The sequence below is a fragment of the Mandrillus leucophaeus genome, unplaced genomic scaffold (assembly GCF_000951045.1).
Source record: "Mandrillus leucophaeus isolate KB7577 unplaced genomic scaffold, Mleu.le_1.0 Scaffold1324, whole genome shotgun sequence".
Classification (NCBI taxonomy): Eukaryota; Metazoa; Chordata; class Mammalia; order Primates; family Cercopithecidae; genus Mandrillus; species Mandrillus leucophaeus.
In genome coordinates this window covers 247701-274090 of record NW_012101282.1, presented here as the reverse complement: position 1 = coordinate 274090, position 26390 = coordinate 247701, and the positions used below count along the sequence as shown (strand labels likewise).

General features: G+C 45.2%; 1 long non-coding RNA gene across 1 annotated transcript; it reads right to left on the bottom strand.

Annotated features, from left to right (window-relative positions):
• Positions 1–3903: 3903 nt before the first annotated feature.
• Positions 3904–11908, bottom strand: LOC105534264. Its single transcript, XR_001005242.1, has 2 exons — positions 11756–11908; positions 3904–4330 (listed from the first exon to the last, which is right to left on the bottom strand). It is a non-coding gene; the product is annotated as an uncharacterized LOC105534264 (long non-coding RNA).
• Positions 11909–26390: the final 14482 nt, after the last annotated feature.

The window sequence follows — 26390 nt, the reverse complement described above, 5'->3', positions numbered from 1 at the left end:
ATCACAGAGACATGAAAGGGGAACCAGATGTGTGGAAAGAGCAAAAAAATTGTTACTTCACTTTACAACAACCTGCTGCTGGGGGAACTAATCCATTCCTGCAAGACTAACCCAGTCTTTCAAGAAAGGCATTAATCTATCCTAAGAACTTAATCACCTCTTAAAGGCACCGCCTCCCAACACAGCTACATTGTTAATTAAATTTTAATGTGTGAGTTTTGCTGGGGACAAACCACATCCAAATTATAGCACATAGGCAAGGTCAAACCCAGGCAGTCCAGCTCAGAACTGGTGCTCTCAGCAATGGTGCTAAATGTCTCTCGGCCATACCACTGGATTATGCTGCTGTGAGACCAGCCAGCTTTTCTGGTGTACATTATTAGTCTTGTCAGAAAGCATCCATTGATTCCCAACTTGCACATGATTCTGATTTCTTGCCCTCTAGGAACTGTTACTCAAGCAAGAAATAAATGTATCTGTAATATATTTAACTCATCCCATACTCAAGTGACTACTTCTTAATTAGCTCCTACCATCTACATTTACTCATCAGATATTTCTTGAGTATTTACCATGTTCAAGATACTGTGTCGAGTCATGTAAGAGAGAAAAAGATTAGTTAGAGTCTTCCCAGGAGGAGCTTACACTTTAGTTGAGGAAATAACACATATAATGTATGTAATAATATAAGACAAGGTAGTATAATACAAGGTAAAGTATAACACAAGATAATATAATACAAGATAAAAGTGGTAAGTACCACAAGAAAAGTATTTAGGGCTGTAGTTATTCAGAAGACAGAAATGACTTACGGGATGAGTGTGAATGTGTGTGTGTGTGTGTGTGTGTGCACTGTGCAAGGTGGGAAAAATTTTGGTGCAGAGAAGATAGGAAGAAAAAAGATAAGGAAAAAAGAATCAGAGAAGACTATAAAGAAAGGAATGAGATAAGCATTTGCTATGGGCTCAATTATGTTTTCACAAAATTTGTAGGTTGGAGTATTAATCCCTGGTACCTCAAATGTGACTGTATTTGAAGATAAGGCCTTTAAAGAGATAATTCAAAATGAGGTCATGAGGGTGGGCCCTAATCCAATATGACCATTGTCCTTACAAGAAGAGGGCATTTGGACACCGAGAGGCAGAAGAAGGACAACTTGAAGATGCAGGGAGAAGATAGCCATCTACCAGCCAAGGAGAGAGGCATCAGAAGGAACTAACCCTGCTGGCACCTTGATTTCAAACATTTCGTTTCCGGAAAATACATTTCTGTTGTTTAAGCCACCAGTCTGTAGAACTTTGTCATGGCAGCCAAAGCAGACTTGGGCTGATATTACAGCCTTGGAAAAGACAGGTTTTGGACCTGGGGAGATATAAGCTGATGGGAGGGAATCAGGGAGCAAGTTTGGAACAACTGGATTTTATTCAGTGAATAATGGAAGACCGTTGCAGGTTCTGGGACAGGAGTAACATGAACAACAGTCATTCAGTGTATTTCATTCATTCAGCAAACGTTTACTGAGAGTCTGCCCTGTGCCAGGCGTTGCCAATACCAGCTCCAGAACTGCAGCTATTAATAAAACACCTCAGCACAGGATTCCTCAAAGGAACCCATGACTGGGTAAGAAAAAAAAAATTGAAAATGGGTTAGACTAAAGAGAGCATGGGGGTGGGGACACTTGTTAGAAGCCTTTTATCCTGGCCTAACTCAACGCTTTTCCATCTTCTCTGGAAAGAATCTGATATAAACCTCCCAGGAAAGTGTCCTCCTCAGTGTCCACCCCCTACTCTTTGGCCCTGTTCCCAGTCATAGGTAATGGAGCTGCCACATCTCTGCTTAGCTTCACTGGCCAAGAATATTTGGTTGAGCTTTGCTTCCTGTAGTTAGCATTATGTGACGTGACTTTATTATTCCTTTCATATATAAATATTAAATTGAGTTATCTCTCCCAAACTCCACATTCTACTAGGAGATATTGAAATAACTACTCTCTCCCCATCCCAGCAGCTCTGCCCAATACATTTCTGTACCCACCACCACAGGCAATGGTGTTTTGATAGCAAACAGCATCTCTGTTGGGTAATGAATGAAAAAACAAAAAAGGAAAAAAAGTATAGAAAATAGATCTCTACAGTGACAAATCTTTCCTCAGTGTGACAGGAATAATAGTTCCTAAAGATATCCACGTCTAATACCTAGCATTGGTAAATATATTACTTTACCTTGCAAATGTGGTTAAGTTTCAGGGCCTGAGATAGTGAGATGAGCCTGGATTACCCGGGAGGACTCAATCTAATCACATGGTTCTCAAAAAGGAGAAGGCCTTTCCCAGCTGTCGTCAGAGTGAGCCGTAACTGTGGAAGAATGGTCACAGAGACGCACCATGGCTGGCTTTGAAGATGGAGGAAGGGGCCATGAGCCAAGGGGTGGGGGCAACCTCCAGAAGCTGGAAAAGACAAGCAAATGGATTCCCCTCGGAGCCCCCCAAAAAGGAACACAGCTCTGCTAATACCTTGATTATAACCCATTGACACCCATGTCAGAATTCTAACCATAGAGTTGTAAGATAATAAATTTGTGTTCATTTAAGCCACTAATGTAATTTGTTACAAGGCCAATAGAACACTAAGGTGCTCCATTTGCCATAATTCAAACAAGCTAGCACTGCTTATCTGAAGAATGCATCCTTTCAGGATTGCCTTTGTAGTACCTTCCTGTTCACAATACCCTTGCCCCATGTGATAGACTCATTGGTCTTATTCTTCCTCCCAGATTCTGAGCTCCTTAGGGGCAGAGACTGGATCATTTATTCCAGTATCTCTAGTGCCAGCATAGTGCCTGCCACGTAGTAGATTTCAATAACTATAAATTAAATGAATGTATGGAAGCCCAAAGCTGCACAGGGCTTCATAAAGCCCCAACAGAACCTCCAAAGAGAGGCACTAGTGTTTCTTTTCAGACATAAAGGGGTCAAATCTGATGTCACCATTGATGTATATATATGTCATTATGTTGAATTGAATTTCTGTTAACTGTAACCATGACAACAACAAATCCCATTCACATGTAGAGAACAGTGAGTCGTTTGGACAAGCATCACTGAAGGCCCAGCTTCCTAAGAAAACCTTTGTGCAATGTGACTCCAAGCTCCTTTTCATGAAGTGTGCTCAACAGCAGGGTCTGTTCTAAATGGCTCTCCCTATGTGATTCATGTAACTGGTCCATGCAGCAAAGGCATAGAACCCAGAAACAAAGCTTCATTGCTTTGGATGCACTCCTTATGAAATTATGTCTGTTTTTGCAAAGAAATGATCATTTCATTCACAATTTTTCACTGTTGGGTAGAAAGCGTGAAAGTTGCTTTCTAGAAAAGCTGACAGTGGGTAGTTAGAAAAGAAAGAATGCAGCTTCCTCCCCATTGTATCTTTGGTAATTATTTTCAACTGTCATGAGCAGAAACTCAGGGAGCTGGGGGAACGGAGTCCAGAAAATGCACCACTGGCCAGGATCTGCTCTATGGTTGCTCTCTCCACAATGAAGCTGCTCTGTAAGGGCGCTCTGCAACCTCCCTGCTGTTACCTGACCTAGCAGTCTCAGGATACAGCTGAGATCCTGCCTCTGGAGTGGCTTCCATCCCTCCCACAAGGATTTGAAAAGCTTGACCAGGTACCCAGTTAGACCTCAGCCCACCTAACACTTGGACCTTTGGGTAGCTGTTCTCCTTCAGGGAGAGTTGACTTCTCCTTATCTTCTCCCCATTCCCTGAGGCCCTCTCATTGGAGACCAGTGTTTTCCCTCCTGCTTCCAGACCCAGTCTGCAATCATTTACACATCTCCAACCCTGACTTCATGGAACAGATTCGACTTTGCTCCAACTATCCCCAAAGCAGCCCCATGAAAGTGTTCCATTCAGGACAGTGTGTTATGGCCAGGCCATCCCAATGAACCACGACTCTCTTCAGTGATGCTTCCTTCACTGTAAACGTCATAGTGTTGAGAGACTACTTGTATGCACATTTCCAAGTCAGGTGAACTTTCCCTTTGGGTTCCCAGTTCCAACTCCTCAAACAAGGACATAACACTGGCCAGTGATGGTCCTAAATTTATCCCCAGGGACTGAGGGGAGCAATTCTTTCCCCTCCATATCAAAATAGTCATCTACCAGGGGTTGTGGTGACTCTAATGTGCCCTGGGCAGTAGTAGATACAGGTTCATCAGGTCTTCTTAGTCAGTAAACAGGAAGCGCAAGGTTGCAGAGCAGAGCTGGGCAGCTGCCACACAATTTTTTTCCTCTTGGCTCATGTATGAGTGTTTCTGTGTCTCCAGGTCTCTGATGGAGGCATATCAAAATCAAGAAATATTTAATGAGTCACTAATATATACTAACCACTGTAACTTAGCTTGACCAGAAAATAAAATAGATGGGCTAGTAATGAAACATTTGGAATAAACCCTAAGCCATTATCAACTGTGGTCATTGGTCTTTGGAAGAGCTGAACTGAGGTCACAGTAGGAGCCCCAGAGCAGGCTCAGGGCAGGAGGAGCCTGGGGAGGCCCCCTCCCAGCAGAAGGGCTCAGTGGTGAGCAGCCACAGCATCCTTCAGGGTAGGGCACCCATCAAACATGACTGTGCCCTATAGAGGCAGGCCAGGGACAAGGACTGGTGAGAAGGCCCTCATTCAGTCCAAGTGAAGAAGAGAGGCAGGATCTAGGAGAACCCTGGCATTAATACCCTATTAAAGAGGCAACATCTCTGGAGAAGACCAAGAAGAGACAAATGGAGTGGAAAGATGGACTCTCTTAACCCCTTCATCAAGATAGGATAAAAGGCCAAGTGAGGTGGCTCATGCCTGTAATCCCAGCACTTTGGGAGGCTGAGGCAGGAGGATCATTTGAGCCCAGGAGTTCAAGACCAGCCTGGGGAACATAGCAAGACCCTGTCTCTACAAATAATTAAAAAATTAGCCGGGTGTGATGGCGCACACCTGTGGTCCCAGCTACATGGAAGGCTGTGGCAGGAGGACCATTTGAGCCCAGGAGTTCAGGGCTGCAGTGAGCCGTGGTCATACCATGGCACTCCAACTTGGGCAACAGAGTTAAACCTTACCTCAAAAAAAAAAAAAATGGGATAAAGGAGGAAAATTACAGAAAAGCTGAACTGACAAGTTTGTATTAGAGGACAAAAGCTGATGGCTTGAGAGGAAGCAACTAAAGGTGTATCTGGGAGGTCACAAGCCTTTGGAGCAAGAGGTGTTACCGTGTGTGAGGATAGAGCTGTAAAGAAGGTACCTATTTTACCCAAAGATAATCAGTCAAGGATAGTTTCCTGCTGCCAACCTATATTGGCAAATGACCAAACCCCTTCTCTTCTCTCTAAAACTCCTCTTCCCTCCTTAATCTCCCCCATATAGGTTTTGTACAATGGAGAAAGCAACTGGACTTTATTAGCAATCTGTCTCCATGGACTTTGTTGTAAACAAAGAGATCTTTAATTGGAGAGCATTTTTCTACCCAGCGGTCAATGTGATATATATGTTAATATCTTGCAACTACTAAGCTATACAATAAAAATAAGATATACGGTTTCTTAGTCAAATGCGTGTTTCTTTGATCACAGAGACATAGACAGCTTAGAGCTGTCTTTCAAGTGACTCATGTCCAAATCAATAACCCAGCCCTGGACAGAAACAATCAGGACGGCCTCTCATCAGAGACAGGTCCATGGGGGTGAGCCAGCGGTCACCAAGTCACAGGATAAACCTGGTACGGCATAACAGGAAGGGTTGGATATATTATGGGATCAGAGAATTTACATGGCATTTAAAGATAAAACACAAAATTGCAAAGAAATGTACCCTTTTAGGGGGCTGCAATAGGCCACACCCCCAGAATCCCAAGAGGTTCTCCTGTGGAAAATTTGAAATGCTCTGCTTATGGAAATATAAGGAAGTCTCACGTAGCTCAGAATCCCATATTTTCATTTTCTTCACTTCCCCCCTTGATGAAAAAATCAAATATCATGTGTCATCACAGACTGAGAAAAAGGACAATATCTAAATAAACATGTACGCAACAGGAATCCAAAGTACACAGAGAACATAGCTGCACACCCTCTTTCACATTAAAAAACAATTAACAGCAACCTCAGCTAACACAGAAAAATGACACATGGGGTAATCCAGTGATCCGACAGGGCCAGGGGTGTGGTTCCTGACAATAAGGTAGGCTTTGTGGGAGGGTGTAGAGTAACTCCAAGATGGCAGATCAAACATGAGGGCTGTAGGCTTAATATCTTCCCACATGTGTTCTGCCTTCTTTCCTTCTTCTGTGGTCCACTGGGAGTCCAGTGGTCCAACTCTGCTTCACTCCCCTTTAGAGGACGTCCCGGAGGCTCCCAGGTTGGTAGCTCCTCTGGAAACACTGCTCCATCACACGTCCTGTGCAGATACCTGCAGGATGCCCTGTTCCCTCCTAGATCACATTTAAAATCCCACAATTTAGGACAACTGCCCTTCCTAGCCTTATATTACTTTCTGTTTTTAACCTGAATCTGACCAGGCTATTTACCAGTTTTCAGCTGCTTTCTTGGATTTCTGTGCCTTGTGCTTTTTCCTGGGAATCTCCTCCTCCTGCTGCCACCAGTGGATGACCATGCCTGCCTAGCAGAATCTGGAGCTCATTCTTTAAGGCTCAAACTCCACTACCAAACCCTGACTAATCCCGCCTCTCCTGTGGTTCCGTCACACTTTGTAGCTCTATGACAGTTGTCGTGTTGCTTTGGACTTTTAGTCATTTGCTCTGACACTCAAAGCCAGCAACTTGAGAGTCAGCCTATGTTTTACTTATCTTGGTATTTTCCATACTCCTTACACATATGCGCCTTTCACCTGCTACGTCTCAATTTGTTCACCTTGGACAAGTCACTACATGTAAGACTTGGTGCCCTTCTCTGTAAAATGGGGCCAATAACAATAAATCCTTAGAAGGATTATCAGAATTAAATGAATTTACGCAAGTTCAGCATGTAGTGCACAACTTGACACATAATGAGCGTTACTTGCTATTAGCATCAATATTTTATAAAAATAGAATTTTGGCCAGGCACGGTGGCTCATGCATGTAACTCCAGCACTTCAGGAGGCCGACGCAGATGGATCACGAGGTCAGGAGACGGAGACCATCCTGGCTAACACGGTGAAAACACGCCTCTACTAAAAATACAAAAAATTATCTGAACATGGTGGCGGGTGCCTGTAGTCCCAGCTACTCGGGAGGCTGGAGAATTGCTTGAACCTGGGAGGTGGAGGTCGTAGTGAGCCGAGATTGCACCACTGCACTCCAGCCTGGGCGACAGAGCGAGACTCCGCCTCAAAAGAAAAAAAATATAAAATTTTATTTATTTAATGCTGTAGCAGTCTCTTTCCAGCTGTTAGGACATCTCTTAATTTCCTTCCTTAGTGGAGAAAAAAGTACTTCCTATGTTTTGGTGTTCTTATTCCTGGCTGTGCATTGAAATCATCTTGAGAGCCTTTAAAGATATTGATGCCTGAGACCTGCCCCCAGAAACCCTGGTTCAGTGGGTGCGGTCTAGCTGTGACTAATTTTTGTTTGTGGAGTATTTCTCATGCAGATCCAGGGTCGATAACCCGTGCAAATCACTAGATAGCTTACCATTTCTACCACAGGTCCCTTTGGCCCTTATTTCTAGAGTAACAAGCTGTAACTTGGGGCAATTCAATCTCCAGAATATTGTACTATTAATACCCAGAGATGTACATTTCACCTTCTGTAACTTCACCCCTGGTCATTCCATCCAAGCTCCCATGATGACTCAGCATTCTTAATACCTCTAGTTTTCCTTCTATTTCCGTAACAGTAAAGTACTTGTTCAGGATAACTTACTGCTAAGTAATAAAAACATGAAGTAGCGGTGAGTAGTAGGGGAAGAAGAACACATAAAATCTTTCCAGCTCTCCATTTCTCATTTCTCCTCCCTAACTCATGATGAGTGGTAGGCCTGATCCCATCAGCCATAAGTCGGGAGGGCCGAGTTGAGGGCATGCATAGGAATGGCCTGGCCCCTGTGCCCACATGAGCAACTGCACGGGCAGTCGGGCTATTATAATAACAAGTCTAGGGTAATTGCTGATAGAGAGATGCAGATCCCTATTTTTTGCCCTGCAGCCACTTAAAAGCCTTTGTTCATAATTATAGATATAAAGCTTGTACTTCTTACTGGGCATTGGATTTCAATGGGAATTAGGCCAAAATATGGACCTGAGAATTGGCCGCACTGTGGCCAACCTGCGAATGCTGAGTCAGTCCTGTTCTGCTGACTCAATTTTCTCTTTGAACTGCAAGGATCACAGGCAAGACAAGTAGTTCTATTGCCAAGACAAAGGGGAAAAAAGACTGATTAAATTTGAGACATGGCAGATAATGCCAAAAGGCAGAGGCAATGTGATCTCTGAAGAGAGACAGAGTATGTGCTTTGGAGATACGAGTATTGGAAAAATGGAAGTCTCATGATAAAATGACTGCTGGGAAGCAGTTGCTCTGAGGAATCCCCCTTTACCCACGTCCTCTTAGATTCCCTCTTTCTTTATTCCCTTAGACTCTTCTAGTTCCGGATGGTCTGTGGTGGTTGCTGTTGTTTTTCTAACAGCCCGGAGAATGTAACTTAAAAACCCACATGAAAGGCCCATGAAATATCAAGGTGATTCTGAGGACTGGCTCCATTTGCTCCAGAGCCCACGTTCTGGCTTAGGTAGAGGACACCCCAAGGAGACTCAAACCACAGATCCAACTTTGAGCTGCTTCCACAAGCCCCAAAATGCCTTGAGCCTACTCCAGACAGGTTTAAAAGTTTAATTGGACAGGATCTTGGACATACTTTTTACAGGTTAGGAAACTAATAGCTAGAGAGGGCAAGTAAATCACCCAGATCACATATCATGCCTGCAACAGAAACAGGACAAGCACCTGCCTTCCAATAGCCATGCACTTGCTGGGTTCCTTGTCTGAGCTGGGGAATGCCAGGCTAGCCCCAGAATGGCCTGCGGGGCTGGAGAAGGAGGCTGTTCCCAAGCCATATATCCCATGGCCCTTCAGTTTTGGGTGAATGCTTTTGAAAATTCTGTCTTGGCACCAATTACACAAACAAAACAGAAGAAGTGGAGACTGGGCGAGCCAGCCAGAGAGGACATTCTTTATGTATGAAGTCACTGGCTCTCAGTGTAAACCACTTACAGAAACAAGGTTCTTGTGTGGACTGCCACAAGTGAGGCTCTCCAAGGCCTATAGTTGCAGCAGAGAAAATGTGATAAATCTACAAAACGTTCTGCAGCTTTACTCAACTCTTTAAACTCAAATATTTGTTTTCGATCAGGAAATGGCTCAGGGCATGAGCACAATCTCACCAAGTGTGTGATTCTGGTGCCACGTGGCCACAGCATGATTCAGGATTTCTCCTGCCTTAGCCACTCCTCTAATCAACAACAGCACCTGAGTCACACTCCTGGCGTCCTTGCTGAGGCTAGGACCCACCCGCCCATTGGCAGCCTTTGTCTCCGAGGGCAAGTGCAATACAGCGCCCCCTGTTGGGCACCCTGTCTTGTTCCTCTCCAGCTGGGTTTGCCTGCCTGGACTGGTTGCCCAAATTCAAGACATGGCAGCTCATAACATGTGCGACTTAAAGGCTCTCCGCTTCCTATTTTACAAGAGGCTCTGTCTGCTTAAAGTGCTCAGTGCCTGGTGATGCCATGTTTTTTCCTGTCGGCAGTCCCCTCAAAAGAAGGAAATTCATTTGGGAGTTGTTTGAGGTGGATGAGGACATCCTTCCTTCACATCTTTGGTGTCACTGGGACAGGTGGAATTCCTGGCTGGAGGCAGGTGATGCTCCGGTGAGCGCATCAGAGGCAGCAGCCGCAGTCTGCTTACCCCTCAGCTGAGACAGGGGAGAAGCTTCGCCAGCTGCCTCATCAAATGGAATGCAAACAAACAGAGAGGAGAGCCCCGCATTGCTCATCATGCCCTCAGCTACTCCAGCCTCGCTCCAGGGTGCTCAGGGCAAAAGAGGGCAGCTCTCTGCCAAGCAGGGCTTCCTGGTGCGTTTTCCCATGGAGGAAGGACTCCTCTGGGAAGGACTCCTGCTGGGGGACTTGGGGCATCTGGATTGCCAGCTATACTCAGCAAGGAGCGGCCACAGAAAGTTCTGAGCGCTTCTTGAGGGAAAGCATAAGCCATCAGCAGAGAGGGAGAGAGTGTGAGCAAGAGCGAGAGCGAGAGAGCGAGACAGCGAGAGAGAGAGAGAGAGAGAGAGAGAGAGAGAGAGAGAGAGAGAATGGACCTCCCAACCTACAAAGTCCCTGCACCAGAAGTAAGGGCATCAGGCTTGAGACCTTGAGGCTGCAGCTGTGCACACCCATTCCCCCAGCCACTGCTCATGCCTGCAACCCCTGCCACAGAGAGGGACCTTCCACCCCACCACTGAAAATAAGATTTGAATGCACATACCCCTTTGACAGAAAAACAGTGACCTTCGAACCCATCAAAACAGAAAGTCACTGATTTTAAATCCTTTACTGAGATTGATAAGGAAAAAGGATTATGCAGGAGCTGGATGTGAACCGTGGTTGCTACACAATTTGGGCTAGGGCTTGCTCTTCTCTCATTAAAAAGCTCTGTTTATTCCACCAAAGTAGGTAAAGTTCTCCCTCTCCTCTTTGGATTCTCTACTATATTCCTTAGTGACGTCGTGAGGCTTTCTCAGGACTAAGCCTACAAGTTGTCCATTAACCCAGCTTTCCAGTGGGGACTGCCTAATATTGACCAAATACTCTAGAGAGTCATATCATCTGTGAACTGGCAGAGATCCAGAACTCCAGTCCAGCACTCACATTTTACAGACAAGGAAGCCAGTGCCAGGGCCTTAGCCTGGTTTCACAACTCTTTCTCTGGTTCTCTTGGTGACTAACAACAAAACGACACCTCCCTATTCTGGTCCGGCTTGGGCTTCTGGCTGCCGGCACAGGAATAGCCAAAATCCTTCCTTTCAAGCTTTCTGTGTAATGGAAACCCTGCTTGACTAATTAGGGCCCACCTCTCTCGAACTCCTGAATCACTGGCATTCATTAAAGATAGAAAAGCATTTTCTCCCCCTAATGAAGGAGAACTGGAATAACATAGATGAGTCACGCTCACTGAAAACTGTCATGCTATTCAAGAAAGGTGACCTTCTCTCACACCTGCAGACCTGGGAGGGTTGATTGAAATCTACACCCAGTTCTTCTCCTTGGGCTCTGACTGTGACAGGAGGGTTTGTTGCTTGTTTTTTTTTTTTTTTTTTTCCTCCAGTTCCTTGTAGTAGGATGGGATGTGGGTTCTGTTTTAGGAGGTGTGGATTGTGTGGGCTGATGGTGTGGAGGAGGAGGCTAGAAGAAAAGCAATACACACACACATACCGCCCCCACACACATGAACGCATATACACTAACCCCACACAAACACACATGCAGAGATACACATGCACACACTCACACCACACAGACACAAACACAACCATACACTCACAACACACACAAATGCACACATAAACACACACATAGACACTCTCACACACATGCAAACACTCAGACACAGACATACACCCACTCATACTACACACAATCACAACAAACAAATATGTACTCACATGCTCTCTCACACACGCACTCACACACACACACACACACGCACACCTTTGGTTGCCACAGACCTTGGTGGCACTTGGTTCCCAGTGGCTGGCTCAGCAGAAAATGTGGCTGAGTTGTAAGACTCTGTTTTGAATGTGCGAGTTGGAAAGAGCAAAGGCATTCCTCAGGTTCAGGAAAGCACTGGCTAACAGGAGCTGAAGGAGGAAGAGAGAAGAGATGATTTTCTTCCCTAAGAATAACTTTTGAAGTTGGAGCTCAATTTCACCTATTCACCTTGGTGATGTCACTTTACCCTGCTGTTTCTCAATGTGCAATGCCTCTGATGAACCTGACGCCAGGCCGGTGAGGTACACCTTTAGCCATTTCTGTGATGTCAGTTTTTGTTGACGACACATGTTCTGAATGCACCATGGCTGATCGAGTTTGACTGGATAGATAGCATAAATCTCCAGTCTGAAAGTCATCATAATACTTGGAATGTTTAGAAAAGTCGTAACTTAGGGGTGGTTCATAACTTCTTAGAATAATTGTGTTTCCCTCAAATGATATATAAACAGAAGACAGCAGCTTTGGATGATGGGAATAATTCAGGAGTAACCAGGGACCCCTAGATCTGGAAGAAGGAAGTCAAGTTAGTGCTTTCTTCAAAGGTTTCAATATTTCCTTAGATTTTAGTGCAGCTTAAATCCAAAAACGTAACTAAGGATATCTTTGCTATGGGAAGTGGCTTGTTAAATTGATGTTGTTGGCCAATTTAAAAAGAATGACATGAACTGATTCCACAAGCTGCGGAACTACAGATAGGAATTAGATTGGGTGTTCTGATTTAAGGAAACAAATTTGAGAGAAAAAGAATTCCATTTTATTGCAGAATTAGAGTTGAATAAATCAGGTAGGTAATGAAAGATTCAGGGAAAGATGATACTTTTAAAAAACAAAATTCTATGATCTCCAATCCAGATTTCACAACCCCCAGGATTGTTTTAATTTTGTCAATGGGCTTAAAGAACTTATCCAAAGATTCTGAAAATAACATTAAATCCTTTAAAGTATTTTGTAAGGTGTCATGGTGCCCTTCTAAAAAAGGGAAAAGGGATTGTTATGACATCCAGCTAATTATGGGAAACTGCAAACACCGGAAGTGCAGTCATCACTGAATTGGTTTCTGAGCTTCCAACTCAGAACAGATCTGGATTTGCTCCACAGGGTGTGCCTCTCTTATCAGATTTGGGATTTTTTTTTTTTTTTTTTTTTTGATTTTGGAATATTTGCATATACAGAATGAGGTATCTTGAAGGTAGGACCCAAGTCTGAACAAACACGAACTTCATTTATGTTTCATATACATCTTATGCACATGGCCTGAAGGGAGTTTTATACAATATTTCAAATGAGTTTGTGCCTGAAACAAAGCTTGGACTGTATTTTGGCTGCCATCTGTCACCTAAGGCCAGGTGCAGAATTTTCCACTTGTTGTGGCATGTTGGCAATCAAAAAGTTTTAGATTCTGGATAATTTCGGATTTCAGATTTTTGGATTAGGGATGCTCAACCTATATTACTTTAAGGAACAGTATTGCTGCTCCAAACCTGGGGGGGTCTTCTCTCTGGGAATCAGAGAGATTATAGATATTTGGTGCTTTAAGTCCCATTAAGTTGGGCTACTCTTTCAGAAATAAATGATCTCAATTAGTATAATCTCCGTAAAGTGACACCACTTGGTTATGAAACTCGTTTTCTTTTAACCAAATGTCCCCCAAATGCTTTAAAATCACTAGTAGGTTGCTGAATGAGAATGTAAGGAAGGAACTAGCACTTAATACTTCCACATCTTTTTTATGGACTTTTCTCTTTCAAGAAATAAGAGCATTGCCTACTTTCCTGTGAACTAGATTTGCGTTGAGAATTAGTTCACAATGAAAAGTGCTAAGCATTACTATATCCCCTGTAGTAATAACAAGGGTGTTATAGACACAACCATGGCGTCCAAATGTGGACCAGCAGAAGACAGACCCAAAAAATGCATGGATATGGGGGCATGGCAGCGCGGTTGGAATGAAGTTTCTGGGGAAACTGGATTTTACCCCTAAATTTCTTTATGTATTCAGTTTAGTCTATCAAAAAGGAGCCCTGCAAATAAATTTCTGCATAAAAAAAGCTGATTAGAAAAGGCCATTTTAGACCAGGCACAGTGGCTCACACCTGTAATCCCAGCACTATGGGAGGCCAAGGCGCATGGATCACCTGAGGTCAAGAGTTTGAGATCAGCCCTGGCCAATGTGGTGAAACCTCACCTCTATTAAAAATACAAAAATTAGCTAGGTGTGGTGGCAGGTGCCTGTAATCCCAGCTAGTTGGAGGCTGAGGCAGGAGATTCGCTTGAGCCCGGGAGGTAGAGGTTGCAGTGAGCCCAGATCGCATCATTGCACTCCAGTCTGGGCAACCAAAAAAAAAAAAAAAAAAAAAAAAAAAAAAAAAAAAAAATTCGTCTCAGAAAAAAAGAAAGAAAGAAAGAAAAAAAAATGGCTATTTAAAAATTTTGAAAGTTTTTTGTTTTTGTTTTTCACTTGGGATAACCAGAAACCTTGTTAAATCTGAGAGGCTGATTTTGTCTGGGATAAAAAGACTAGAAAGCATTAGACCAGGAAGGGCTTCATTTGAACCTGCCTGAAGACACATTTCAGTTCTGTTAACCAAAACTGTGCATTCTTCAACCAGAAGCACAACGGGAAATGGGGAGGAGAGAGGAAGGGAGCCTGGACGGAGGGAAGAGATCTACCTGCCTTAGCCTGACTTCCCTAGAAAGCAGACCCTGAGGCAAAGTACGTGGGCTCTTTCTAGACTGGGGAGGGCCTTCCTAAGGACAGAAGAGTGAGGGAAGAGGGGAACAAGGCAGGAAAAAAGGGAGAGCTTATAAGGCACTGTAACCGAGCTCTCCACTACTGGTTGTTCAGCTCAATAGATGATGCCATCTTGCAGGACCATCTTCCGACAGGCCATGCGAATGGCTACATCTCAAGACAGGCCTTCTGTGGGAAGACAGGGAGGCAGTTTAGCCATTTGCTGCATTCATCTATGGGTCAAAGGTTGGCACGGCTGATGTGACACCCCTTGCTTCTGGTTGGACACATGTAGACGCTATGCGGTCCATGGATGTCTCACGACAGAGCTCAACAGAAAAGCCCCAGGCTGGAGGTGAGGCACTAAGCAGTTGCTCATGCATGCTTAGGATGGGAGGTAGTTCCAAGCTCCTGAGAAGTTGGTCACAGCCCATGCAGTGCTGCTCAGCACAGCAGCAGCTGGAATAGAACGAGGGGCCAAAGACCTTAGGGATGTGAGACCCAGAGAATCTGAGGGGTGATACAAACCTCTACCCAGATTTCTGTTGGAAACATGGCCTTTTCCGTCTTTGAGTATGCTAGATACTGGGGATTGCACATCTGCTGATGTCCACACGTGGTAGACTGCTTGCTGTTTCTCCAGTATTCTCTTTCCTCTTCTTAGTAATAGAGCCCCCAGTTTTTAACTGTGCACTTGGCTTCACAGGCTAAAGACTGACTATACATTTTCTAGCCTCCTTTGCTGATTGGTGTAACCATGTGACCTAGTTCTGACCAGTGAGATGCAAGTGGAACTGATGTATGCAACTTCTGGTACATGTCCTTAAATGCAAGGGACATACTCTTCTTTGTCCCTCTTTTCATTCAGGTAGCTGGAATTCAGATGTAATGGTTGGCACTCCAGTGGCCACTGTAGACCATGAGGTGACCTTGGGAACGGGAGCTGCATGTGGTAAGGCAAAAGTCACAAGGCACCTGAGTCCCTGTCACTACAGTCACCAAATCATCCCTGAATTGCTTACTTCCAGACTTTTTACAGTGGAGAGACCTAAATTTTCCCTTTACTTAAGCTACTGCTCTTTTGGGTTTCCTATTGCTTTAGCTGAACTTTTGTTGTTGTTGTTGTTGTTGAGACAGAGCCTCTATCACCCAGGCTGGAATGCAGTGAGTATAGTCACGACTCACTGCAGCCTCGCCCTCCTGGGCTCAGGTGATTCTCCCACCTCAGCCTCCCAGGTAGCTGGGACCACAGGCACGCACCACCACACCTGGCTAATTGTTTTGCATTTATTGTAGAGATGGGGTTTCACCATGCTGCCCAGGCTGGTCTCAAACTCCTGGGCTCAAGCAATCTGCTCACCTCAGCCTCCCAAAGTACTGGGATTACAGGCATGAGCCACTGCACCCAGCCCCTTTGGCTGAACTTAATTCTAAATGATACAGCATTCAAAGCAGGGAGGATATAAAGAGAAGAGGGGCATAAGTATCCACTTTTAAAAATCACTCAGCCAGGCGTGGTGGCTCACGCCTGTAATCCCAGCATTTTGGGAGGCCGAGGCAGGCGATTCACGAGGTCAGGAGGTCAAGACCATCCTGACTAACACAGTGAAACCCCGTCTCTACTAAAAATACAAAAAATTAGCTGGGCGTGGTGGCAGGCGCCTGTAGTCCCAGCTACTTGGGAGGCTGAGGCAGGAGAATGGTGTGAACCCAGGAGGCAGAGACTGCAGTGAGCTCAGATTGCACCACTGCACTCCAGCCTGGGCAACAGAGCGAGACTCCGTCTAAAAAAAAAATAAAAAAGGACTCTCCTTTGTCTGTGTCCCACTACCCCGACCTTCTCATAGCACCTTGGACTACCCTGATGATAGTTAACACAGGCATACCTCACACATAGTGTGAGTCCTGTGCCAGACCACTGCAATAAAGCAAAATCACAATAAAGTGAGTTGCACATATTTTGGGCTTACCGGTGCATATAAAAGTTATGTTTAAAGTATAATCTAGTCTGTGCAATAGCATTATGTCTATAAAAACAGTGTGTGTACCTTAATTAAAATACTTTGTTGCTAAAAAAAGTGCTAACAATCATCTGAACCTTCAGCAAGTAGTCATCTTTTTGCTGGTAGAGGATACTTCTCAACGTTATGGCTGCTGACTGATCTGGGCCGTGGTGGCTGAAGGTTGGGGTAACTGTGGCAATTTCTTAAAATAAAAAAACAGTGAAGTTTGTGGCATCAGTTGACTCTTTCTTTCATGAAGAGTTCTCTGTAGTATACAATGCTGTTTGATAGCATTTTACCCTTTTGTCAACTAAGTTATTTGAATAAATACTTTGTTGTCATTTCAACAATGTTCACAGCACCTTAGGAAACCACTGTCTTTGGTTATGCATAAGAAGCAACTCCTCATCCCTTCAAGTTTGATCATGAGATTGCAACAATTCAGTCTCACTTACAGGCTTCTCTTCTAATTCTAGTTCTCTTGCTATTTCCAGTGACTTCCTCCACTGAAGTCTTGAACCCCTCAAAGTCATCCAGGAGGACTGGAATCAACTTCTTCCAAACTCTGGTTAGTGTTGATATTTTGACTTCCTCCCAGGAATCACAGATGTTCTTAATGGCATCTAGAATGGTGAATCTTTTCCAGAAGGTTTTCAGTTTGCTTTGTCTAGATCTGTCAGAGGAATCACTAAGCAGTTATAACCTTACAAAATGTACTTCTTAAATAATAAGACTTGAAAGTCAAAATGACTCCTTTATCCATGGGCTGCAGAATGACTGTGTGTAAACTGTCAGATAAACAATGTTCATCTCCTTGTCCATCTCTATCAACGCTCTTGTGTGAACAGGTGGACTGTCAATGAGCACCTAAGTAATGAGTAATATTTTGAAAGAAATGTTTTTTTCTGAGTAATATGTCTTAACTTTCAGCTTAAAATATTCAGTAAACAAAATACGCTGTAAACAGATGTGCTATCATCCAGGCTTTGTGTTCAATTTACAAAACACAGGAAGAGTAAACTTAGTACAATTCTTAAGGGACCAAGGATTTTTTGAATGGTCAATGAGCACTTGTTTCACCTTGAAATCATCAGCTACATTCGCCCTTGAGAAGAGAGTCAGCCTGTCCCCTGAAGCTTTGAAGCTAGGCATTGACTTTTCCTCTCTAGCTATGAAAGTCCTAGATGGCTTCTTTTTCCAATAGAAGGCTGTTTTGAATATATTGAAAATCTGTTGTTCAGAGTAGCCACCCCCATTAATGATCTTAGCTAGAGCATCTACATAACTTGCTGCATAAGCATTTGCAGTTTCATATAAGCATTTGCAGTTTCTATGTAAGCATTTGCAGTTTCACCTTGCCCTCTTATGTTATAGATATGGCGTCTTAAACCTCATGAATCAACCTCTCCTAACTTCAAACTTTTCTTCTGCCACTTCCTCACCACTCTCAGCCTCCACAGAATTGAACAGAGTTAGGGCCTTCCTCTGGATTAGGCTTTGGCTAAAGGGAATGTTGTGGCTGGTTTGAACCTCCACCCAGACCACTCAGACTTTCTCCATATCAACAATAAGGCTGTTTCTCTGTTTTATCATTCATGTGTTCAGTGGAGTAACATGTTTAATTTCTTTCAAGAACTTTTTCTTTGCATTTACAACTTAGCTAACTGTTTGGAGCAAGAGACCTCACTTTCAGCTGAACTCGGTTTTTGGCCTGCCTTCCTTACTAAGCAGAATCTTTTCTAGCTTTTGAATTCAAGAGGGAGACATGCGAATCTTCCTTCCACTTAAACACTTAGAGGCCATTGTAGGGTTATTAATTGTTCTAATTTCAATATTATTGTGTCTCAGGGAATAGGGAGGCCCAAGGAAAGGGAGAGAGATGGGGTAACGGCCTATTGGCAGGGCAGTCTGAACACATATATTTATTGATTGAGTTTACTGTCTTATATGGGTGCAGTTGGTGGCACCCCAAAACAAGTACAACAGTAACATTAAAGATCACTGATTTCACAGATCATCATAACAGATGTAATAATAATAATGTAAAATACTGCAAGAATTACCAAGATGTGATACAGAGTCATGAAGTGAGTACTGTTGTTGGAAAAATGGCCCTGATATACTTGCTTGACACAGGGTTACCGCAAACTTTCAGCGTGTAAAAAACACAACAACTGCAGAGTGCAATAGAGCAAAGCAAAATAAAATGAGACATGCCCATCATTGCTACTACTCTGAGGCAGGCATTATGAGGCACTGTACCTCTGGTATCTCACCTAATACTTTAAATGCTTCTATGAAGTAGGCATAACTACTACCGCGATGGCCGTTTTTCATAGCTGGTCATCCTGCCCCCATCCTTGCTCCATTGCAGTCCATTCTCTACACAGTGGCCAGACTGATTCTCCCCCATACATCATCTCACCGCACCCTTCTGCTAAGAATTGCCCCATGGTGTTTTAGTTATATAACACCATCATCCCCAAACATAGTGGCTTAAAAACAAAAATGATTTCTGCCTTTGTCGATGAGGAATTCAGGAAGGACTTGGTCTGGTAGTTCTCCCTGGGAGGTCCCTACCACGATTGCAGTCATGAGTTGGCTAGGCCTGCCATCATTTGAAGTCGTGATGGGGTTAGACAGTCTGCTCCTAACGTGGCCCAACCACACAACTGCCTGGGAAGCTGGGACTGACTGGAGGCTGGAGGTCTCTGTTCTCTCCACACAGGATTGTCCAACAGAGCTGCTGAGTGCAGGGCATGAAGGCTGGCTTCCCCATGGGAGCAACGCAGGGTGCCAAGATAGATGTGGTATTGCCTTTTATACTCTAGTCTTGGAAGTCATACCCCATCATGTTTAGTGGTACAGGAATTTGCAAACATCTGCTTGGGTTTGAGGGAGAAGGACATAGACCTTACCTCACTATGAAGTCGTGTCAATCATCAGTTGTGGCACGGGGTACGTATTGCGGTTTATTTTGGGGTCTGGGGAACATAAAGCCTGTGTCCAGAACCAAAGCACTGTCCTAACCCCACACAGAACACTCTCTACCCAAAGCCCCTTTGGCTGGCTTTGCTTTTTGCCATTTCGGCCTTGCTAAGGTGTGAGAAATGTTGCCACATCCATTGCATCTGCTGCAAAGGCATGCTAGTAATTATCAGTGATAACAGAATGAAAAGGAAACAGTTGGTTTTGAGCTTCTAACATATGGTATTGTTGGTTTTTTCTGAGAAGAGAGATCCTGCTTGTGCCCAAGGAATCCCTGAGGATCCCTATGCAGGACCCCCTCATCCCACAGCTTTGTCTCTCTACTCCAGAGCTGGCTATGTCCAGCCACTTCTGGGAAGTGGAGCATCTGATTGGTTACCCTGTGTCATAAAAGAGATGGCGTCTGAACTAACCTCTTTACACAGAGTTTCACAGCACTTCTTCTGGGTCACACCCTCATAGCTCCATTCAGGCAAGGTATAGATTTGAGTGGAAATATCTGTCCTGAGCATTGAGGTACCACAGTGATGCCAATGCAAGCCCCAGCACAGACAGCATGTCTGTGTTTCTACTGAGCTGGCAGATGGGTTTTAAAGCCAAGTTACAAGTGTGCCCAGGCACAGGGACAGCTGTGTGAGCGAAGGAACAGTTTTGTGCCAGGGAGGGAGAGAGGACCAGCTCTAGGGGGAACTGTAGGCTCTGCAGGCTCAGAAAGAGGCAGGTGTGGTGAAAAACTCCCAGGAGCACCTCATCATTCCGTTCAGGCCTCCTGACTCATTAAGAGATTCTGGTGACACCCCACCTCCCTGGCTTCAATCTCTCTAGCTGTAAGCCTGGGGATTGGAAAGACTTGGCACAGTCTTTCCTCTCCAAGGGTGCTGTGCTGGTGATGTTTGCAGAGTGCATCACACTCCTCTGATAAAACGTGTATCCTGAGTACAAAGTATCATCGTCACTATATTCCACGATGTGGCTAAATATAGGTGTCCGCCAATCTGCTGAAGAGTAGAGTATCTCTTCAGCATTTGCCTGGGAGAAACAAGTGGCCCAGTGGCTGCAGAGGATGCAGCAGAAAAGAGCTGGCATGCAGCAGCAGTGTACCTGAGACCAGGGCATGGAGAGAGGGAAAGGCCCTGCATGCTCCCCTGCTGGGTCGCTCCAGCCCACTGGATGACAGTGAGTCCTGAGTGCAGCAAGGCTGGAGTCCTACTGTGAAAGCCCACAATAGCAGAGCCCCTGCCAGGAATGGAGCAAGGAGATCACAGATCACAGAGCACATTGCACCTGCCCCATGCAGTGGCAGAGCAAGACGCTCAAGGGCCTGGCATTAAGAGGGACCATTCGAGGTAAAAGGGTAGGAGTCTCCCTTGTTTTTGTTTTTTGTTTTCCCACACACTCCCAGAGGGTGCTGTGGTGTTCTGATACACTCCTTGTGTCAGAACTGTTTTTCATTATGTCCAAGACAGAGCAGGCGTGAGAGCTGAGCATCCTCCCCTTGCTGCGCTCGGCTGGTCCCCAAGGCACCCTCCCCATGCGCCGCTTCCTTCCACTTACCGCCCGCGCAGGGCGCCACACCCTGAGCTCTGCTTGTTCCCTCTTCAGACTGGCGGGTGGTTATAGAGGTGTTTGGGGTGTCAGCTCTGAAATGCTAAAAATAATACCAGGCTTTCCATCCTGGGATGTCTCATTAGTGTGCTTACAAATGAGTCCCCCTGCAGTTTTTCAGCAATTGGCTAACAAGCTCTAATTTGAGCCTTTGGGCTGGACCTCGGCTCAGCAGGAGCAGACGCGGAGCAGATGTCTTCTCGGAGCTGGCTGTTTGGGGAAGCTGGTCAGTTTCCACTGTCTCAGCCTCCCACAACAGGGAAGCTGCAGGAAGGTTGAAAAAAGCACAGCAAAGCAGGGAGAGCCTCCTCGGTGGAGAGCAACGCCCAGGTGGGTGTGGATGTGGAGAGCCGTGGGGCCCACCTGGGCGGGTGCAGGGGGAGTGGGAGGAGAGGCCGAGAGCGCTCTCTAAGTTAAGGTCCAGGTGTGGAGGAGAGGACTTGGAAACCCTGCAGCAGCTTCCTGGCCCGGTGAAATGTTCTCGGCAGCAAGCATGAAGCTCTGATTTGTAAAAAAATCAATACACCTTGCATGCCAACTATGCCTTCTCCAATCCTGCACTTGTGATGTCCGAGGCTGTCCTTCTGGGCCATGGAGCAAACCTTTCAGGGTTGAGTTCTTCTAGGTCGTGTGGAGCGGGCCAGCTTTAATGAACCTGTCTAAAAGGAAGGAAGAGAAAGAGCTCGGCTCCTCAGGGGAACAAGGAGGACCTTGGCGGCGGTCTCACTCCTCACCAGCTCTTCACCTCAGATCTTGTCCTGACTTCCTGGTCCACTAACAGCCTCCTGGATACAAGAGTCAGGTAATGATCCCCGCCTCCCAACACTCATTGCTCAGTTTCAACAATCATCAACAATTTGCCAATCTCATTTCATCTCTCCTCTGATCTTTTTCCTTTTCTGGAGTATTCAGATCCTCACCTTCATCACCACTATTAGCTTATAAACCTCGTTTGAGGACAGGGATTCACCTCAGCTCAATTATGTTTTGCTACGCACGTGGTACCCGTCTTCTGTGCTGAGAGATGTTTGAATTATACAGTTTTTAGTGCATTAAGTGTTAGCATTTGGAACCCAATCTGGCTCACTCTAGATGAGCTATAGAGTTTTTATTTCTTCTCCTCTCCCTTTCTCCTTCTTGAGCTGAAAACTTACCCAGCCTCCCCACACCTCCCCCCACCCCCTATATTGCCACTTGTTTTTCTTTCTTTCTTTTTTCTAACCACACCCTGAGGCATTTCACCGGCAACTCTTTATTATCTAACCACAGTTCACCAGCCCAGAAGATGTTCTGAAAATTGACAGTGATCATGATATAGCCTGGGTCCAGAATACTTCTCTGTACGATGGGTGTGTATGAAGACAGACAGACCTGCCAGGCTCCATCAGGGAAGCTCTGTGTCTCCTTCACATTGGAGGGACAGAATATTATCTGGAGATGGAGAGTGCTTCTGAGAGTCTCTAGCACAGGGGTCCACAGCCTTGGATGGGTCCCAGTCCCAGTCTGTGGCCTGTTAGGAACCGGGCCACACAGCAGGAGGTGAGCAGTGGGCAAGTGAGCATTACCACATGAGCTCTGCCTCCTGTCAGATCAGCCGGTGGCATTGGAGTCTCACACAAGCATGAACCCTATTGTGAACTGTATAAGCGAGGGCTCTAGGTTGGGTTCTCCTTATGAGAATCTAATGCCTGAGGATGAGACAAAACAGTTTCATTCTGAAATCACCCCCCCTGCTCTCCATCTGTGGAAAAATTGTCTTCCATGAAACCGGTACCTAATACCCCAAAATTTGGAGACCACTGCTCTGGTAGGCCTGCCTACTGGGCTTACTTTGCATATATGAAATTAATAATTATTCCTCATTTCAGAAATGTAAAATGTTACATTTATACTTCTTTCATATTTCCAGCATTGTACCAAAGGTCAGTCCTAGAATGCTTTGTTTTAGCTGTTTTTCTTTCCTTAGGCAGAGAACAAAGATTGGAGGCTTCCTCCTGAGCGCACTGGGATGTGGCATTACGTTGGGGCTGCCGAGTGTCCTTACCTACAGCTACCCAGATGCAAAGGCAGGTGGGCGGGGCCAGGGAGTTCGATGCTTCACCTCCTTAAGTGAGAACTGCATCATCCAAACAGTCAGCTCTCAGCCAGATGGCACCCCGAGGCTCTGTGAATTTCTCTCAGCACAACAAGCACATCTGCCAGTTGGGTTCCAGCGCTTGTTTTCTCTTTTCTTCTCAGCACTAGACACCAGGGCTTTAATTCCACAGCCAAACTCAGCCGCAGAACACTCCCCAGTCTCATCCTGGCTGGGCCCAGGACCTCCCCACCTCTCCAAAAGCCCCAAAATGGAATGATTGTGGCCGGTCATCAGGGCCAGCGGGTGCAAAGGTGCTAAGTGGGCTGAGTCGACCCTGTACTCCCCTTGGTTCTCTCTGTAATGATCCCCTCTTCCTCACAGGCCCCCTTCGCCCTGATCTCGCCCTCCCACCTGCTATCGGAGGGCCCCTTATGGAGATGCTTGGCCAGGCCTAGACCTCAGCGCTCCCTTGGCGTGCCTTTTCCACTGGGCTTCCTCATGTCCTTAGTGCACAGGTACCCAGGGCAAGGCTTGGCCAGAGAGCTGCTTGGAAGCAACAGTTACTATGTAGACAACTGACAGAAATCTGTGTGGTTGTGCGGCCATCCTCCTTTGTCAATCCTGCCCAGATATCCTGCTTTCCTCATAACAGCCAGCATTTTTTTGAGCGTTCACTATGTGCCAGGCACTTTACTGTATTAACTCATTTAATCCTACAACAACCTTCTGAGGTAGGTGCTGCTGTTAATCTCATTTTACAGATGAGAAAACCGAGGCACAGAGAGGTTCAGCCACTTGTCCCAAATCACCCACCTAGTAATGAGCAGAGGTGGGATTCATATCTAGGATTCAAGCCTGACTCAAGAGCCCAAAGGCTTTTAAAAGAAAACCTGAAACTACATACAATTCCATATGACATGGAAAAAATTGAATAAAGTTCTTGGCTCAAAGGTTGGCATTCTGATGCTTTCCTTTTCCGTTTTCATCTTCTCATTTCCACTTTAAAAAAAAATTATAGTTCTCACACAGTGACTGTGACAAGAGTAAATATGATAGTGGAGGTTCAGATAATGTGAAAAACGAGTGGAGGAGACAATTTTAGGTGGCTTTGCCGTGTCCTCTTCACCTGACAGAGGCGGGCACCCTTAGGTCTGGTTTATGATCTTGCCCAAGCCCCATAAAGGGAAGACCAAAACTCCTAGAAGCACCCTGCGTTTTTAGAGTTGTTAGGGAAATGCGGTACGCAAAGCCTCTGTAAGGAAAGGATCCATCCTTAGGGATACGAGGATCTGCTAAAATTGTAAGGGACACGTGAATACGAGGGCGATCGACCTGTGATGATGAGTTGGCAAAAAATGAAAATACGCACAAACTCCCCACCATGGAGGAGGCCTCGTGTGCAGGAAAAGACATTGTCTCCGCCCTTTGGATGTGTTGAAGGATGCTCTAGAATAGAGAAATCCACTAAAAACTAAATAGCAGAGGAGCATGTAACACAGGACATAGTGCAATGGGAGTTTTGAGAGGGTATCAGGCAAATCAGCAAGGGGTAAGGGCAGAAGGATGAAGCTGTGGCTTTGAGAGAAGACTTGGAGGCTGGGGAGAGCTCAGATGCCACCAGGCAAGACCTTAGCCCCAACCCACATGGTTGTTGCCTCCACTGTCCTTCCAAGATGCTCCAGCCAGGGCCCATGTCCATGCCCCCTGCATCTCTTGCCTCTAGCTACGGTACCTGCCATGCAGCTGGTGCTCAATATACTTTTGTTTTAAAAAATCAGTGACTAAATGAATAAGCACAGCAATCGAGTTTTTAGCCATTAAGTCAGTCAGGTGTATGAAATTTGAAGAGCCACTTACACGTCTCCGTTGAATTCCCCTTTGTCTTGCCAGTTTCTCCCTCTTCCTTTACTGCCCCTTTCAGATCTCTCAGCTTAGCCTTCATTCACGGTGGCACTCACAGTGGGATATGTCAGGCTGCGTCCACTGTGTTATTCGGTGTGTCACCAGCGCCTTGACTAGGACAGAGATAGCCTTGAAACAGTGGTTACCCTCACTAATGAGCATTATGCAATGACTTCACTGCCTTCTCTTGGTTCTTTTGGTCTCCATCCTGAATTCTACTGATGTGATCTTTGGTGATGGCGCTGGGTGAAGGTGGTGCTGACGTAAGATGTGCACAGGCTCACCTCTAGCTCAGCCTCTACCTTACTTTGGAACTCCAAGCTCATCCCCCACTATACGATGGGGGTGGCAGGACTTGCCCTGGATCCCCTACAGGGTTCTCACCAGAGAGACAGTTGGGAAAGCTCATTGAAAAGTTACTGTTCTGGCCAGGTGCGGTAGCTCACGCCTGTAATCCCAGCACTTTGGGAGGCCAAGGTGGGCGGATCACCTGAAGTCAGGAGTTTGAGACCAGCTTGGCCAACATGGTGAAGTCCTGTCTATACTAAAAATACAAAAATTAGCCGGGCGTGGTGGTGGGCACCTGTAATCCCAGCCACTTGAGAGGCTGAGGCTGGAGAATCACTTGAACCCAGGAGGTGGAGGTTGCAGTGAGCTGAGATCGTGCCATTGCACTCCAGCCTGGGCTACAAGAGCAAAACTCTGTCTCACACACACACACATAAACACACACACACACACAAAAGAAAAGAAAGGAAAGAAAAGTTACTGTTCTATTAAATGTATTCTCTCTAATGAATGAAATCTTTCTAAGTATAATGATTTGAGCTTTCTCCATAACTTCACTCCTTTTTACACCAATTTTTGTTTTAATGGGAAGAAAAAAAACCCTGTGCACTATTTCCTCCCTTACCTTTTTCTAGTTAGGATTAAACAGAAGAAAAATGGTGGCATCATTCCCAGAGGTCCTCAGCATTTGAACTTTACAATGGAAAACTCTTAATCCAAAGCTAAAATTCATATGTAACTGATGTCCTTAAGCTAACGGTTGCTTGCACATTCTAAAAAGCTTTGTATTTCTGTCTTCATGTCAGTGTTCACTCTCTATTTCTCTTTAGCTATTTATCAGCCTCTGAGAAAATCTCCCGGCAGCTCCTCCCCACATAAAACTATTCCAAATCCATGTAAAACCCTTAATTTAATCAACACATTACCATTTCCTAACAAAGGGTAAATGAGATCAACTACATTTACACCAGGAAGAAAGGAAATTAATTTTACTC